Here is a 16591-nt window from a genome sequence, read left to right on the forward strand (position 1 = left end):
CACTGCAGATAGAAATGGTTTGGTTTGTCTTCTATAACTTAGAAGATAGTCCCACCACTCTAGTTTCCTGAGAGTCATTCAGAATTTCGGGTTCCTTCCATTCTGCTGTTCGGTACCCACTAAGACATCACAAATATGTGGAAATTCAAAGGTTGACTGCTGCCACATCAGCTGATATCCAGATCAGTTCAGTTCAGTTCAGTCTGTCTGTCATGTCCAACTCTTTGCGACCCCATGGACTGCAGCACGCCAGGCTTCCCTGTCCATCACAGACTACCAGAGCTTGCTCAAACACGTCCATCGAGTTGGTGATGCCATCCAACCATCTCATCCTCTGTCATCCCCTTCTCCTCCTGCCTTCAATCTTTCCCAGATAGTAAGATGGATAAGAATGACTGGTGGAGAAGAGGCTCAGAGTTCTCTGGCATAGACCCGCAAGTAAGGTACATATACTTCTAATCATCCTTCTTGTGCACATGGCCACACCTGGATGCAAGAGCAGCTAGAAAAGTAGAATCTCTACCTGGATTGCCATGAGCTCATCTCATAAAATAGAATCAATCATAGTGTTTACAGCTGAAGATTCTGTCAAACCACTAAAAGTATACCCAACAATATCAGAGATAGATTTTTAAAGTGCCTTAAACTTGGTAACTTCTAGAGTTGAAACTTAACTGGGTTAAGGATAATGACCCTGAACTTTGAGACACAGATACTGACAATGAGGGCTGGGCACTGACCCAAGTCCAGATAAAAAGTTCTTTTTTCCTCATCAACTGGATCACAGCATCCTGCCTGCCCTCTCTTTCTGCCGCAGTCTTTTGCTTTGGTTTTTGTTTTGTCCCATGAGGCTGTAAAATAAAAATATGATTTTAAAGATGTAGAATATAAGACTAGCTAACTCTTTTAGTCTTTAAATCAATATTTTATTGTTATTTTATTACTATTTATCATATTTTAATGTTTATAATAACTTATTTTAATATTATTTGATTATGCTAATTTATTATTATTACTGAAGAAAAATACCCTTGGAGTTATCTTCCAGCTTCCATGGGAGAACTCCAGAAAGAGTTCCATGGGAAATTATTGCAAGATAAAATATCTTTTAAGAAATGTATTCTATAAATCTTGTTCACAAAATAAAATATTGGTTAAAGACAAATTATTAAAATAATTTCCTAAACTGATGGAGGATAAAGAGATGTTATTTAAGTGAAATGAAATTTTACTCATCTACTATTTAACTCCAGAAAAGATGACCAACCCCGAATCTTGTTTTAGAAATAATGTGTTAATACAGTCCAGCTGTCTCCTGGAGGAAGAGTGTGGTTTCTAAGGAGAATCTGCAGAAGCACACTTTGGGAACACAGATTTAATCGTCTGACCAGTTTTCACATTCTGCTACAGATTTAGATTTTCAAAATCATGCTCTTCTTTCCCTCATACAGAAGAGCTGCTGACTTCCTAGAATTGAGTCTGTTATAAAAGGAGCTCTTCATTGCTTTCAGTTTCAGTCTGGATCCTGTTTAATTACTGTTCACCTTAAACTATGTGTGTATGTGCTGTCGCTTAAGTCATGTCCAAGTCTTTGCAACACCATAGACTGTAGCCCACCAGGCTCCTCTGTCCATGGGATTCTCCAGGCAAGAATACTGGAGTGGGTTGTCATGCCCTCCTCCAGGGGATCATCTCAATCCAGGGATTGAACCCACATCTCTCATGTCTCCTGCACTGACAGGCTGGTTCTTTACCACTAGCACTGCCTGGGGAGCCGTCACCTTAAACTATGTTATAAGTCAATTGTATCTCATTAAAGCTAAAAGAAGAAAAAGTCATGACTGCAACCATGTGCCATTTGGTGGAAGCAAGGGGAAAAACATCATGTGAAAGAAAATTCATATTTTATGGCAAGAGAAGAAAAATTTAATCATATAAATCTTCTGTGCTCTTTGCCCTCCTCTCTCCCTCCTACGGTATACTGTGTATGTGCATTATGTATCAACAAAACTTCCACCATGGGCAGAAAGACCTGCTCAGCTATAAACAGCAACATCCCCCTGGCACCAAGACAATGCCTTAAAAGATAACATTCCTTCCTGATTTCATAAAGGGCTATGATGATGCTTCATAGGTTATGTTAACAACCAGTAATATGCCATTTAATGTACAGCTGCTGCTGCTGCTAAGTCGTGTCAGTCATGTCTGACTCTGTGTGACCCCACAGACATCAACCCATCAGGCTCCTCCCTGGGATTCTCCAGGCAAGAACACTGGAGTAGGTTGCCATTTCCTTCTCTATTGCATGAAAGTGAAACGTGAAAGTGAAGCCAATCAGTTATGTCCGACTCTTCACGACCCCATGGACTGCAGCCTACCAGGCTCCTCCATCCATGGGATTTTCCAGGCAAGAGTACTGGAGTGGGTTCCCATTGCCTTCTCCATAATGTACAGCATCTGTCTCCAAAATCTTTTATCACTGACTTGACTTCTAACAGGTGGAACAGTTCTTGGAGCTTTCTGAGATGCTCTTTTCAAGTTATAATCCTCAAATCTGACTCAAATAAAATTTTGGATTTCTTCCAGAGATCAACAAATTAATTTTTCATCAGCAACTGCATCAAAGAGTTACAGCACCTTTCATTGTTATTTTTTCAAGAGCGAGCATATGGCACTTAGCGTTTTAAGTCTTGCTTTTAATTTTAGGAAGCCCCAGACTGGTCTATTTGTAAGGTTAGTGACATGACCTGGTATCAGTTTTGCCTATGTTTGTACTTAGTCGCTTCAGTAGTGTCTGACTCTTTGCAACCCCATGGACTGTAACCTGCCAGGCTCCTCTGTCCACAGGATTCTCCAGGCAAGAATACTGAAGTGTGTTGCCATTCCCTCCTCCAGAGGATCTTCCAGACCCATTAATAAGCAACAAAAAGCAGAAATTAGCATTAATTAAGCATTAATAAGCATAAAATGCTTAATGAATAATAATGCTTAATAAATAGATATAATAAATAAATAAATGAAGTTTAATAAATAATTAAGCATTAGTAAGCAACAAAAAGCAGAAATCTGAGGAAGTACAGCCTGAATTTGCTAACTGAATCCTATTACTTTTATTTTCTACAAAAGATCATTTCAGTTCAGGTCAGTCACTCAGTCGTGTCCGACTCTTTGCAACCCCATGAATCGCAGCACGCCAGGCCTCCCTGTTCATCACCATCTCCTGGAGTTCACTCAGACTCACGTCCATCGAGTCAGTGATGCCATCCAGCCATCTTATCCTGGGTCGTCCCCTTCTCCTCCTGCCCCCAATCTCTCCCAGCATCAGTCTTTTCCAATGAGTCAACTCCTTGCATGAGGTGTCCAAAGTACTGGAGCTTCAGCTTTAGCATCATTCCTTCCAAAGAAATCCCAGGGTTGATCTCCTTCAGAATGGACGAGTTGGATCTCCTTGCAGTCCAAGGGACCCTCAAGAGTCTTCTCCAGCACCACAGTTCAAACGCATCAATTCTTCAGTGCTCAGCCTTCTTCACAGTCCAACTTTCACATCCATACATGACCACAGGAAAAACCATAGCCTTGACTAGACGGACTTAGTCGGCAAAGTAATGTCTCTGCTTTTGAATATACTATCTAGGTTGGTCATAACTTTTCTTCCAAGGAGTAAGCCTCTTTTAATTTCGTGGCTGTAGTCACCATCTACCAGTGATTTTGGAGCCCCAAAAAATAAAGTCTGACACTGTTTCTCCTGTTTTTCCATCTATTTCCCATGAAGTGATGGGACCAGATGCCATGATCTTTGTTTTCTGAATGTTGAGCTTTAAGCCAACTTTTTCATTCTCCTCTTTCACTTTCATCAAGAGGCTTTTTAGTTCCTCTTCACTTTCTGCCATAAGGGTGGTGTCATCTGCATATCTGAGGTTATTGATGTTTCTCCTGGCAATCTTGATTCCAGCTTGTGTTTCTTCCAGTCCAGCGTTTCTCATGATGTATTCTGCATATAAGTTAAATAAGCAGGGTGACAATATACAGCCTTGACGTACTCCTCATCCTATTTGGAACCAGTCTGTTGTTCCATGTCCAGTTCTAACTGTTGCTTCCTGACCTGCATACAGATTTCTCAAGAGGCAGGTTAGGTGGTCTGGTATTCCCATCTCTTTCAGAATTTTCCACAGTTTATTGTGATCCATACAAAAGATCAGGCAATTTAAACATTTTAGGGCAAAGAAGACATCTTCTGTAGACATTGCTAAGTGGCTCCTTCCTCCATATTTTCTTCAACCCTGAAGACTGATCAAGCCCAGGAGCACCAGTTATGAGACTGGAATGTGTTTGCATATAGATGGTTTCAGTTATTCCAGCTTGGTAGCTCCCAATGGTGCTGATCTGGCCCCCAGGTGACATTTGCCTATGTCTAAGGACACGTTTGCTTGTAACTGGCATGGTTAATTGTCTACTCTGGAAAGTTTCCCTGGAATAAATGGGAGCTTCTCTGCCCAAAATGAATGGCCCACAGCCAATGCCTGCTGTGGGATATTGATATCCAACCCTTTGCTGCAAGGAAGAAGCAACTCTGGTGCTGATTGTGCAACAGTGGTCTCATGGGACCAGCTTGAAGCCAGTTTCCACCTGAGACTGTAACCATTTTTATTTTCATATTCTTTTCCTCTCCCCCTTCTCTCAGTCCCCTTCTACTGAAAGCACTCGCTCAGTGAGTCATTTGTATAAAACTATAGCTCTCAGTCTCTGCTTCTGAGGAAACTGACCTAAGACAATACAAAGCCTGCTTTGTGGTTTAGTATATGTAAACTTCATGTGAAGGCTCCAAATGTGTTTTAAAAGAATGAGTATTATGTTTCAGGGTGAAGGTTCTACAATTAAACATTAAACCAAGTTTGTTCATCAAGTTTTTAAGATATTTTCTAACTTCTCCAATTTTTCGGTCTTTTATTTTTTGAATTACTGAGATGTGTAAGTCACTTTTATGTTTCACAGTACAGAAATTAAAAGCCTTCTCTGTTCTTTATCTTATTGTGACATAAGTGAAAAACATTCATGCTTAAATCATCACACTCAAAATTATTCACCTTTACTCTCCTCCAGAATAATTCAAAGACTTTAGAACACTTGATCTGTACCCCCAATCTTCCTGAACTATTTAATTTTAATTCCATCTTCTCATTTTTTAGTCCGAGCATATATTATTATGATTGTTTCATGCAGTCAGTCATTTATTGATTATTTCACATTCTACTGCTGTCTTAGATTTTCATTTGCTTTTGCATTTCAGACTTCCTGTCTCTTGGATCTTTTTACTCCTGCTTAAAGTGAAATATTTAGAATTTCAGTTACAGTTGATGTGCTCATGGCAAACTCTCCACCAGATATGAATTTTGTACCCATTTTTGAATGTTTTTTTTTTTCCTGCATATGTCTAGGTTAACAACTATCTTTTTCTTTACCATGCACTTTCTCTCTTGCACCATCATTTCGCTTCCATTGATGCCGCTGAGAAGTCAGCTTTCACTCTGTCTTGCTGTGAACTAAATGTGTTTTTCTTCTGTAAATATTCTTCAGACAGTCTCATTTGCATGCCATAATTTCACTCTGATTTCTCAGGGGTAGATTTACCATTTTTTCCACTTGGATTTAATCTTGAATTTGCACATGGATGATTTTTAAAGTTCTGGGAAATTCTCTGACATTGTATCTTCAAATATGGCCTCTGTCCTATTTCTCTTTCTCCAGCTACTACTTGATTCCATATCAGTTAGACATCTTGTTCCATTCTCTCCATTACCAACCTATTCTTCACTTTGAATCACTTTCTATGATGTTTCCCTACCTCAATCAATTTCTCTTCCTTTGGGTCTGATCTGCTTCTTAGCCATATAGCTCCTCCCAGAAACAAAGATGCCCTCTTGAGGCTTCCTCAGAGTTCACTTTTCCCGTCAAGTAGAACTTGACTTTAATCCTTGTCCTTTCCTAGCCCAACTTTAGTAAGAATCCTGTTAAGTTAGTTTATTGAGATTCCCCCATCCTTGATTTATGATTAAATTCTTCATCACTCACTCTTGATGTTATGGACTAAATTTCTGTATCCTTCCAAGACAGAATTTGATATCAACAACTGAGGTGCTAAAGTTTAACAAACACCTTAAAATGTGGAAGCAGCTTTGGAACTAGGTAATGAGTAGAAGCTGAAAGTTTTGAAGTAGATGCAAGAAAAAGCCAGTGCTGCCATGAAGAGAACTAGAAGGGTGATTCTGGGGAGAACTCAGATGGAAATGAGAAACGTGCTTTTTTAAACTGAGGAAAGATAATTATTTTTGTAAAGTGATAAAGAACCTGCCCCAATTTATTCATGTTCTACTATTTGGTAGAAAAATAGATGAAACTAGAAATTTAGTTGAGATTTCTAAGAAAAGTGTTGAGAGAGAAGCTTGATTCCTTCTAACTGCTTTATACTAAAATGTGAAAAGACAGAAAACAATGAAGTTGTAAATGTTAAGGAAAGAGGAACCAGAATGTAAAGATTTTGAAAACTCTCACTCAGGCTGACCACATTATAAAAAATGAGGAAGTCCACTCAGAACAGCACAGTAAAGTTGTGGTGGCAGGACCATTTGATAAGAAAATCAGTGTGGTGTGAAGCATGAATTTAGTCAGCCATCTCAACACAAGGCAAGTATAGCGATGGGACTATACCCACAGAAACACTGCCAGCTGGAACTACAGGAAACAGACAAAGTGGGATAAAATGAAGAAAGACTGTTGGACTTCTTAGATTCAAGAGAACTGGTCCATAGAGCTCTTTGTCAGCTAATAAGCATTCTTCTTCAAGACAAGGGAAGAAGAATCCCAAATACAATTCAGACATCATCAGGGCTGCCACTTCCACCTCAGGCACAGAGTTCATGGACATGTGGTTTAGGAGAACAGCAATGCCTTTATTTTGATTTCAGGGGTGAGGAAAATGCCCAGCAGAGAATCTGTGGTGTATGACCTCCACCTCACAGAGCCACAGGCAAATGACCCCTGCCAGGGAGAGCCTCACCCACACAACCCCAACCAGGCAGAACTGTGGGGCTAATGACTCAGTGAGCCCGGGGACAGAATGCTGCCCCAATAAGTATGGAAGGGGGTGCATTGAAAAAAAAAAAAGAGGATTATCGTCCTGCCTTAAATTTCTAGTAGAGCTTGCCTTGTTAGGAATTTAGACTTGCATAGGACCCTCACCCCTTCCGTCTTTCTCTCCTATTTTTCCCTGTGGGGATGGATTGTATATCCATCCTTATACTATTTGTCCATGCTCCACCATTGTATCTTGGAAGCATGCAACTTGTCTGGGTTCACAGCTGGAGAATTTTGCCTCAGGATGATTCCTACTGTAAGCCTCATCCATATCTGATATAGAAGATACTTATGTGAGACGTTTTTCGACACCCTGGGTCCGAGGTCAGGGGCGGTGGCCGGGAGAAGCTATCCTGCATCCTAGGTCAGGGGCGGCCAGGAGAAGCCACCTGTACCCGAGGCCAAGGGCAGTGACCCTGAGGAGCCACCCCGAGCACAAGGCAAGGGGCGGCAGCTGGGAGGAGCCAACCACGCCCGAGGCCAGGGCCGGCGTCCGGGAGGAGCATCCAAAGGAGCAGTGGCTGCGCAAGCTCAGGAGGGCCTAGAGGAGCTATCCCACGTTGAAGGCCAGGAAGGGTGGTGGTAAGGAGATACCCCTCGTCCAAGGTAAGGAGCAGCACCTGTGCTTTGCTGGAACAGCCATGAAGAGATACCCCACGCCCAAGTTAAGAGAAACCCAAGTAAGATGATAGGTGTTGCAAGAGGGCATCAGAGGGCAGACACACTGAAACCATACTCACAGAAAACTAGTCAATCTAATCACACTAGGACCACAGCCTTGTCTAACTCAATGAAACCAAGCCATGACTGCAGGGCAACCCAAGATGGGCGGGGCATGGTGGAGAGGTCTGACAGAATGTGGTCTACTGGAGAAGGGAATGGCAAACCACTTCAGTATTCTTGCCTTGAGAACCCCATGAACAGTATGAAAAGGAAAAATGATACGATACCAAAAGAGGAACTCCCCAGTTCAGTAGGTGCCCAATATGCTACTGGAGATCAGTGAAGAAATCACTCCAGAAAGAATGGAGGGATGGAGCCAAAGCAAAAACAATACCCAGTTGTGGATGTGACTGGTGATAGAAGCAAGGTCCGATGCCATAAAGAGCAATATTGCATAGGAACCTGGAATGTCAGGTCCATGAATCAAGGCAAATTGAAAGTGGTCAAACAAGAGATGGCAAGGATGAACGTCAACATTCTAGGAGTCAGTGAACTAAAATGAACTGGAATGGGTGAATTTCACTCAGATGACCATTATATCTACTACTGTGGGCAGGAATCCCTCAGAAGAAATGGAGCAGCCATCATGGTCAACAAAAGAGTCCTAAATGCAGTACTTGGATGCAGTCTCAAAAATGACAGAATGATCTCTGTTCATCTCCAGGGTAAACCATTCAATATCACAATTATCCAAGTCTATGCCCCAACCAGTAACGCTGAAGAAGCTGAAGTTGAATGGTTCTATGAAGACCTACAAGACCTTTTAGAACTAACACCCAAAAAAGATGTCCTTTTCATTCTAGGGGACTGGAATGCAAAAGTAGGAAGTCAAGAAACACCTGGAGTAACAGGAAAATTTGGCCTTGGAATGCAGAATGAAGCAGGGCAAAGACTAATAGAGCTTTGCCAAGAAAATGCACTGGTCATAGCAAACACCCTCTTCCAACAACACAAGAGAAGACTCTACACACAGACATCACCAGATGATCAACACCAAAATCAGATTGATTATATTCTATGCAGCCAAAGATGGAGAAGCTCTATACAGTCAACAAAAGCAAGACCAGGAGCTGACTGTGGCTAAGATCATGAACTCCTTATTACCAAATTCAGACTTAAATTGAAGAAAGCAGGGAAAACTGCTAGACCATTCAGGTATGACCTAAATCAAATCCCTTCTGATTATACAGTGGAAGAGAGAAATAGATTTAAGGGCCTAGATCTGATAGATAGAGTGCCTGATGAACTATGGAATGAGGTTCGTGACATTGTAGAGGAGACGGGGTCAAGACCATTGCCATGGAAAAGAAATGCAAAAAAGCAAAATGGCTGTCTGGGAGGCCTTACAAATAGCTGTGAAAAGAAGAAAGGCAAAAAGCAAAGGAGAAAAGGAAAGATATAGGCATCTGAATGCAGAGTTCCAAAGAATAGCAAGGAGAGATAAGAAAGCTTTCTTCAGCGATCAACGCAAAGAAATAGAGGAAAACAACAGAATGGGAAAGACTAGAGATCTCTTCAAGAAAATTAGAGATACCAAGGGAATATTTCATGCAAAGATGGGCTTGATAAAGGACAGAAGTGGTATGGACCTAACAGAAGCAGAAGATATTAAGAAGAGGTGGCAAGAATACATGGAAGAACTGTACAAAAAAGATCTTCACGACCCAGATAATCATGATGATGTGATCACTAATCTAGAGCCAGACATCTTGGAAAGTGAAATCAAGTGGGCCTTAGAAAGCATCACTACAAACAAAGCTAGTGGAGGTGATGGAATTCTAATTGAGCTGTTTCAAATCCTGAAAGATGATGCTGTGAAAGTACTGCACTCAATATGCCATCAAATTTGGAAAACTCAGCAGTGTCCACAGGACTGGAAAAGGTCAGTTTTCATTCCAATCCCAAAGAAAGGCAATGCCAAAGAATGCTCAACTACCGCACAATTGCATTCATCTCACATGCTAGTTAAGTAATGCTCAAATTCTCCAAGCCAGGATTCAACAATATGTGAACTGTGAACTCCCCGATGTTCAAGCTGGTTTTAGAAAAGGCAGAAGAACCAGAGATCAAATTGCCAACATCTGCTGGATCATGGAAAAAGCAAGAGAGTTCCAGAAAAACATCTATTTCTGCTTTATTGACTATGCCCAAGCTTTTGACTGTGTGGATCGCAATAAACTGTGGAAAATTCTTCAAGAGATGGGAATACCAGACCACCTGAGCTGCCTCTTGAGAAATCTGTATGCAGGTCAGGAAGCAACAGTTAGAACTGGACATGGAACAACAGACTGGTTCCAAATAGGATGAGGAGTACGTCAAGGCTGTATATTGTCACCCTGCTTATTTAACTTATATGCAGAATACATCATGAGAAACGCTGGACTGGAAGAAACACAAGCTGGAATCAAGATTGCCAGGAGAAATATCAATAACCTCAGATATGCAGATGACACCACCCTTATGGCAGAAAGTGAAGAGGACCTAAAAAGCCTCTTGATGAAAGTGAAAGAGGAGAGCGAAAAAGTTGGCTTAAAGCTCAACATTCAGAAAACGAAGATCATGGCATCCAGTCCCATCACTTCATGGGAAATAGATGGGGAAACAGTGGAAACAGTGTCAGACTTTATTTTTGGGGAATCAAAATCCCTGCAGATGGTGACTGCAGCCATGAAATTAAAAGAGGCTTACTCCTTGGAAGAAAAGTTATGACCAACCTAGATAGTATATTCAAAAGCAGAGACATTACTTTGCCGACTAAGGTCCATCTAGTCAAGGCTATGGTTTTTCCTGTGGTCATGTATGGATGTGAGAGTTGGACTGTGAAGAAGGCTGAGCACTGAAGAATTGGTGCTTTTGAACTGTGGTGTTGGAGAAGACTCTTGAAAGTCCCTTGGACTGCAAGGAGATCCAACCAGTCCATTCTGAAGGAGATCAGCCCTAGGATTTCTTTGGAAGGAATGATGCTAAAGCTGAAGCTCCAGTACTTTGGCCACCTCATGTGAAGAGTTGACTCATTGGAAAAGACTCTGATGCTGGGAGGGATTGGGGGCAGGAGGAGAAGGGGATGACAGAGGATGAGATGGCTGGATGGCATCACAGACTCAATGGACATGAGTCTGAGTGAGCTCCGGGTGATGGTGACGAACAGGGAGGCCTGGCGTGCTGCGATTCATGGGGTGGCAAAGAGTCGGACATGACTGAGCGACTGAACTGAACTGAACTATGTGAGACTTTGGTCATTTCATTTTAGAGCTGTTGCTGGAACGTACTAAGAATTTTAATTTTGAGCCTGTCAGGATAAAGTGAATATACTGCACACCTGTAAAGGACATGCATTTGGTGGGACCAGTGATGGAATGCTGTGGACATCATGTTTGTGTTCTCCCACAATTCATATGTTAAAGCCAAAATTCCCAATGTGATAGTGTTTGAAAATAGGCTTTTTGAAAGTAATTAGATCATAAAGTAGAACCTCATGAATGGACTTCAGCACTAATAAAAAGATAATGAAACATAGGATCTCTCTCTGCTCTCTGCCACATGAAAATACAATAAGAAAACAGTCATCTACAAACCACCAGACGCAAGATCCCCCAGCACATTGACTCTGTACTTTCCAGTCTCTAAAACTATTAAAAAGTAACAGCTGTTGTTTAAGCCACCTGGTCTATAATATTTTTATTACAGCACCTGAACTTACTAAGACTCAATATCTAAGCTGTTGGTCTGTCTTTAGCAGGAGTCCTATGAAGCCAGTTTAGCATGAATTTCCTTATCCTTACCTGCCTGTCTTCGTGCTGAGTCATGTCTAACTCTTTGTGACCCCATGGACTGTAGCCCACCAGGCTTCTCTGTTCATGGAATTTCCCAGGCAAGAACACTGAAGTGGGTTTGCCATTTCCTACTCCAGGGGATGTTCCCAACCCAGGGATCAAACCCACATCCCCTTCATCTCCTCTAGTGACAGGGAGAGTCTTTACCACTGTGCCACCTTCAGTAATTTTTTATCCCCTGACCCTCTAACTCTGCTTGTCAACTATATATTCCCAACTGACTTTACTATATTTGTATCGGAGCTCAATATTTCTTCTTTATTGTAACAGCTTTGACTCCTTTTGCAAAAATCTTGAATAAAGCCTGTCTTGCCATTTTAAGAAATGTTAGTATACTGTTTCTATTACAGTCTATTGCTGCATCAGATTCACCATTGTGCTCTGCAGAACTTTCACCTTGGACTTCAGTTGTACACCTGCTAAAATTTTTCCTTCATTCCTGACTGATTGAAGAGATCAGTTACTGAGTTCAACTCCTATCTCAGTGCTCCAGATAGCACAGTAAGGACAGATTTTTTTTATTCTGAACAGTCTGTGTATAATCTTGAAACTGCATTAGAATTTCAGACATCAATGATCTAAAGCATGAGAGCTTCTCAGTTCACTGAACACCCCCATCTTGAATCCCTGCTGACTACTTTTAACTTAGAGAATCCCAGTAGTAAAAAGATTCCCAGATCTTTCATTCAGACCTTGAGACCCTTCTTGGCCTTCCCAAAACACTACCGTCTACACTCCATCCTCTGGTGTCTCCATGTTCCCCTCTCCACTGTCCCTTTTCCTTCTGCTCTTAAAACGCTCTTCTGCCTTTCAGTTAACCTCCAAGGTAAAAGTACTGAATCTCCACCATCTGTAGATGATGTTCAAGACACTCCCACCACTTACTCACAATCAAAACCGAACATAGAAAGTAACATGTAAACCTTGGTCTTAGATCGAATTTCACAACTAAAATCCACCAAGTCCCCAAAGGAAAGAGAGAAATTTATTTAACAGTTCAGGAGTTGTTGGGTGCTTACTTCCTAAGATCCTCCAACTTATAGCAACTTATCCGCTTATTTGTGGATATGCCTTTCTTTAGTTTTGGAAAACTAAAGGAACTACTATCTTGGAAAAGCTTCATTCAGTTCAGTTCAGTTGCTCAGTCATGTCTGACTCTTTGCGACCCCATGAATCACAGCACGCCAGGCCTCCCTGTCCATCACCAACTCCCAGAGTTCACCCAGATTGACGTCCATCAAGTCAGTGATGCCATCCAGCCATCTCATCCTCTGTCGTCCCCTTTTCCTCCTGCCCCCAATCCCTCCCAGAATCAGGGTCTTTTCCAATGGGTCAGCTCTTTGCATGAGGCAGCCAAAGTATTGGAGTTTCATCTTTAGCATCAGTCCTTCCAATGAACACCCAGGACTGATCTCCTTTAAGAGATCTCAAACCACTGCAGACTCCAATCAGGGGGTAAAAAAGTCAAAGAAAAATCATTAGAAGACATTCTGAGTTTTATCCTGTTAAAATTGGCTGGTCATGTATTCAAACTTGAAAACAACTAAAGGAGAAACCATGACAAATTATCATCAGCAATTAGACATTACTTAGAAGGAGCATTCAGGACTTGAACTCAGTTACCAAGCAGCCTTTGCTCTAGTCACAGCTTTCTGAATGACCTAAGACTCAAGCTTCATGACATTACTCCCTCAAAACATGGCTATTGTTAAAATGCTGAGATGTCTGAACTTCAGACATTAGCCTAGCTCTATGAGGACAACAGTTCTTAAAAAACAGAAAATGCATAATCAAATCATATGACTTTATTTATTAAAGCAATTAGGAAAAGTTAAATGAAGACAAAACCCCACAATATGGGCCTGCACTGACCAGGATGCTTGCTGGTATTGCAAAGAAAAACTCTATTGGGTTTGGGAATATCCAGCCTTCAGATGGAAAGAAAAGAATCCAAAACCCTCTTCACAGGAGAAATACCAACTCAGCTCTGAGAAAGCAGACATTCCATGCCCTTAATTCCCACTAAATTCACAAGATGATGTTACCCTTGTGAGCTGAATGGCATCCAATCATGTGATTATTTCACAATCATGTGATTGGCACCTAATCACAATATCATAGATATTGGAATGACACATTTCACTCTTAACACTGTTTCTTTTTCTGGCCCCTTCAAAATTACCAAACTGCCAGTAGTGGGCTTTGACAATTTGCTTCACAATTTGCCTGCCAGACCCTCAATATCTCTATAAGATCCCTTCAGTGTCAATACAGTTTTCTTCTTAGATCAACTACCCCAATAACTTTGTGAATTGGGGTGCTAAACGTCATTGAGACCCTGAAGGACTTCTTTCACAAGTCTCCTATTCACTGCCTTCACACCTGCTTCCCCTAATGGCTTTGCCCAATTTCCCTAATCTTCTCTGTCCTCTTCAACCTTGTACCTGTTTTGCAGAGGACTTAAGCCAATTAGTGGACAGAATTTCACCTCATTGTAGATGAGAAATTCCACTGATACTGGCATCTATGTAGTGTAGAACCCCATCATAGAATGCTGTGATAAGTAGAGGTAGATCTCTCCTTGCTCCTCCTCAAGAGTCCCCAATGTAATTTAGCATTAGATGAATCTGAAGGACTCTCTCCAATAATTCAAAGATTATTAGATTAGGGACTTCTGGTTCCTATTTCTAGTCCATGCAACACTTTCATTCTGGCTGTTAAAAAGCCAGATGGAAAGGGTACTGGCTCTTCCAAGACCTAAGGTACTAGTATGTTCCCTTTCATCTAGGAGACCTCTATCCTGAGCTCTATCAATGTTCCCCTTCCTGCATTCAACCCCCAATCCACCCATGTCAGACTTTCCCCTTCCCATTCTAGTCCTTAAATGCTATACAACCACTCAAGGTTTAGGCTTCTTTCCTCTCCGGGACTTTTGAGAAATGTAGGAACCTCAAATGCAACTACCAGAGGCTGATAAGACTAATTGCAACAAAGTGGATAATTTATCCACTCAGATGAGTTTTCAAAACACCCAGACAGCTGTTAGTCTATAGTCTTCATAAGATTACATATCATGGCAAAAGAAAAAACTCTTTCAGCTTTCACTGCTGCTGCTGCTGCTAAGTGGCTTCAGTCGCTGTCTGACTTTGTGCAATCCCAGAGGCGGCAGCCCACCAGGCTCCCCCATCCTTGGGATTCTCCAGGCAAGAACACTGGAGTGGGTTGCCATTGCCTTCTCCAGTGTGTGAAAGTGAAGTCGCTCAGTCGTGTCCGACTCTTCACGACCCCATGGACTGCAGCCTACCAGGCTCCTCCACCCATGGGATTTTCCAGGCAAGAGTACTTTAATTACATTTCACCAATTTTGATGTTATATTTTAATTTAAATTCATGCATTTTAAAATTTCTGTTGATACTTGTTTGACATATATAATGTAGAGGTGCATTGTTTAGTATCCAGCTATTTTAGGATTTGCCAGATATCTTTCTGATATTAGTTTCTAGTTTAATTCCACCATGATCTGAAACATGCGCTGTAACATTTCTATTCTTTTAAATTATTAAGGTGTGTTTTACCATCCATAATGTGGTCTTGTTGTTATTTTTAAGTCACTCAGTCAAGTCCAACTTTTTGCAAAATGGACTGCAGCATGCCAGGCTTCTCTGTCCTTCATCATCTCCCAGAGTTTACTCAAACTCATGTCCTTCGAGTCAGTGATGCAATCCAACCATCTCATCCTCTGTCATCCCCTTCTTCTCCTGCCTTTCTCAGCATTGGGGTCTTTTCCAGTAAGTCTGCTCTTCCCATCAGGTGGTCAAAGTAATGGAGCTTCAGCTTCAGCATCATTTCGTCCAATGAATATTCAGGACTGATTTCCTTTAGGATTGACTGGTTGGATCTCCTTGCCATCAAAGTGACTCTCAAGTGTCTTTTCCAACACCACTGTTCAAAAGCATCAACTCTTTGGCACTCAGCTTTCTCTATGGTCCAACTCTCACATCCATACACGACTACTGGAAAAACCATAGCTTTGACTATATGAACCTTTGTTGGCAAAGTAATGTCTCTGCTTTTTAATATTCTGTCTAGGTTTGTCATAGCTTTTCTTCCCAGGAGAAGCATCTTTTAATTTCATGGCTGCAGTCACCATCTGCAGTGATTTTGGAACCCAAGAAAATAAAGTCAGCCACTGTTTCCATCTATCTTGGTGAATGTTACGTGTGAACTTGGGAAGACTGTGTAACCAAAAAGCAGAAACAACCCAATTATGCACCAGCTTTATGAATGGGTAAATTAAATGGGTTACCTTTCACCTCACACTGGTCAGAATGGTTATCATCAAAAAGAACACAAGCAACCATGCTGTACACAATGTGGAGAAAAGGGGAATCCTGGGTACACTCTTGGTGGAAATATAAATCTGTGCAGCCATAGTGGAAGAGTATGGAGGTGACTCAAAAATCTAAAAGTAGAACTATCACATGACTCAGCAATTCCACTCCCGGGAATATATTTTTTTAAAAAGAGTGAGAGAAGAAACACTAATTTGAAAAGATGCATGCATCCCAATGTTCAATGGCCAAAGTATGGAAGCAACCTGGGTGTCCATTAACAGACGAATGGATAAGGAAGCTATGGAGTATATCCACCATGGACTACTACTCAGTTATAAAAAGGAATGAAAATGTTCTATTTGCAGCAATATGGATGGAACTGGATGGCATTATGCTAAATAAAATAAGCCAGAGAAATATACTACATGATATCAGTGACATGTGAAATCTAAAAAGTACAACAAGCTAGTGAATATAACAAGAGAGAAGCAGACACAGACATAGAGAACAAACTAGTGGTTGCTGTGGGAGGAGGGAGGGACAATAGAAGGGTGGGGGCAGGGAAGGTA

This window comes from Ovis canadensis, chromosome 1 (genome assembly GCF_042477335.2).
Source record: "Ovis canadensis isolate MfBH-ARS-UI-01 breed Bighorn chromosome 1, ARS-UI_OviCan_v2, whole genome shotgun sequence".
Classification (NCBI taxonomy): Eukaryota; Metazoa; Chordata; class Mammalia; order Artiodactyla; family Bovidae; genus Ovis; species Ovis canadensis.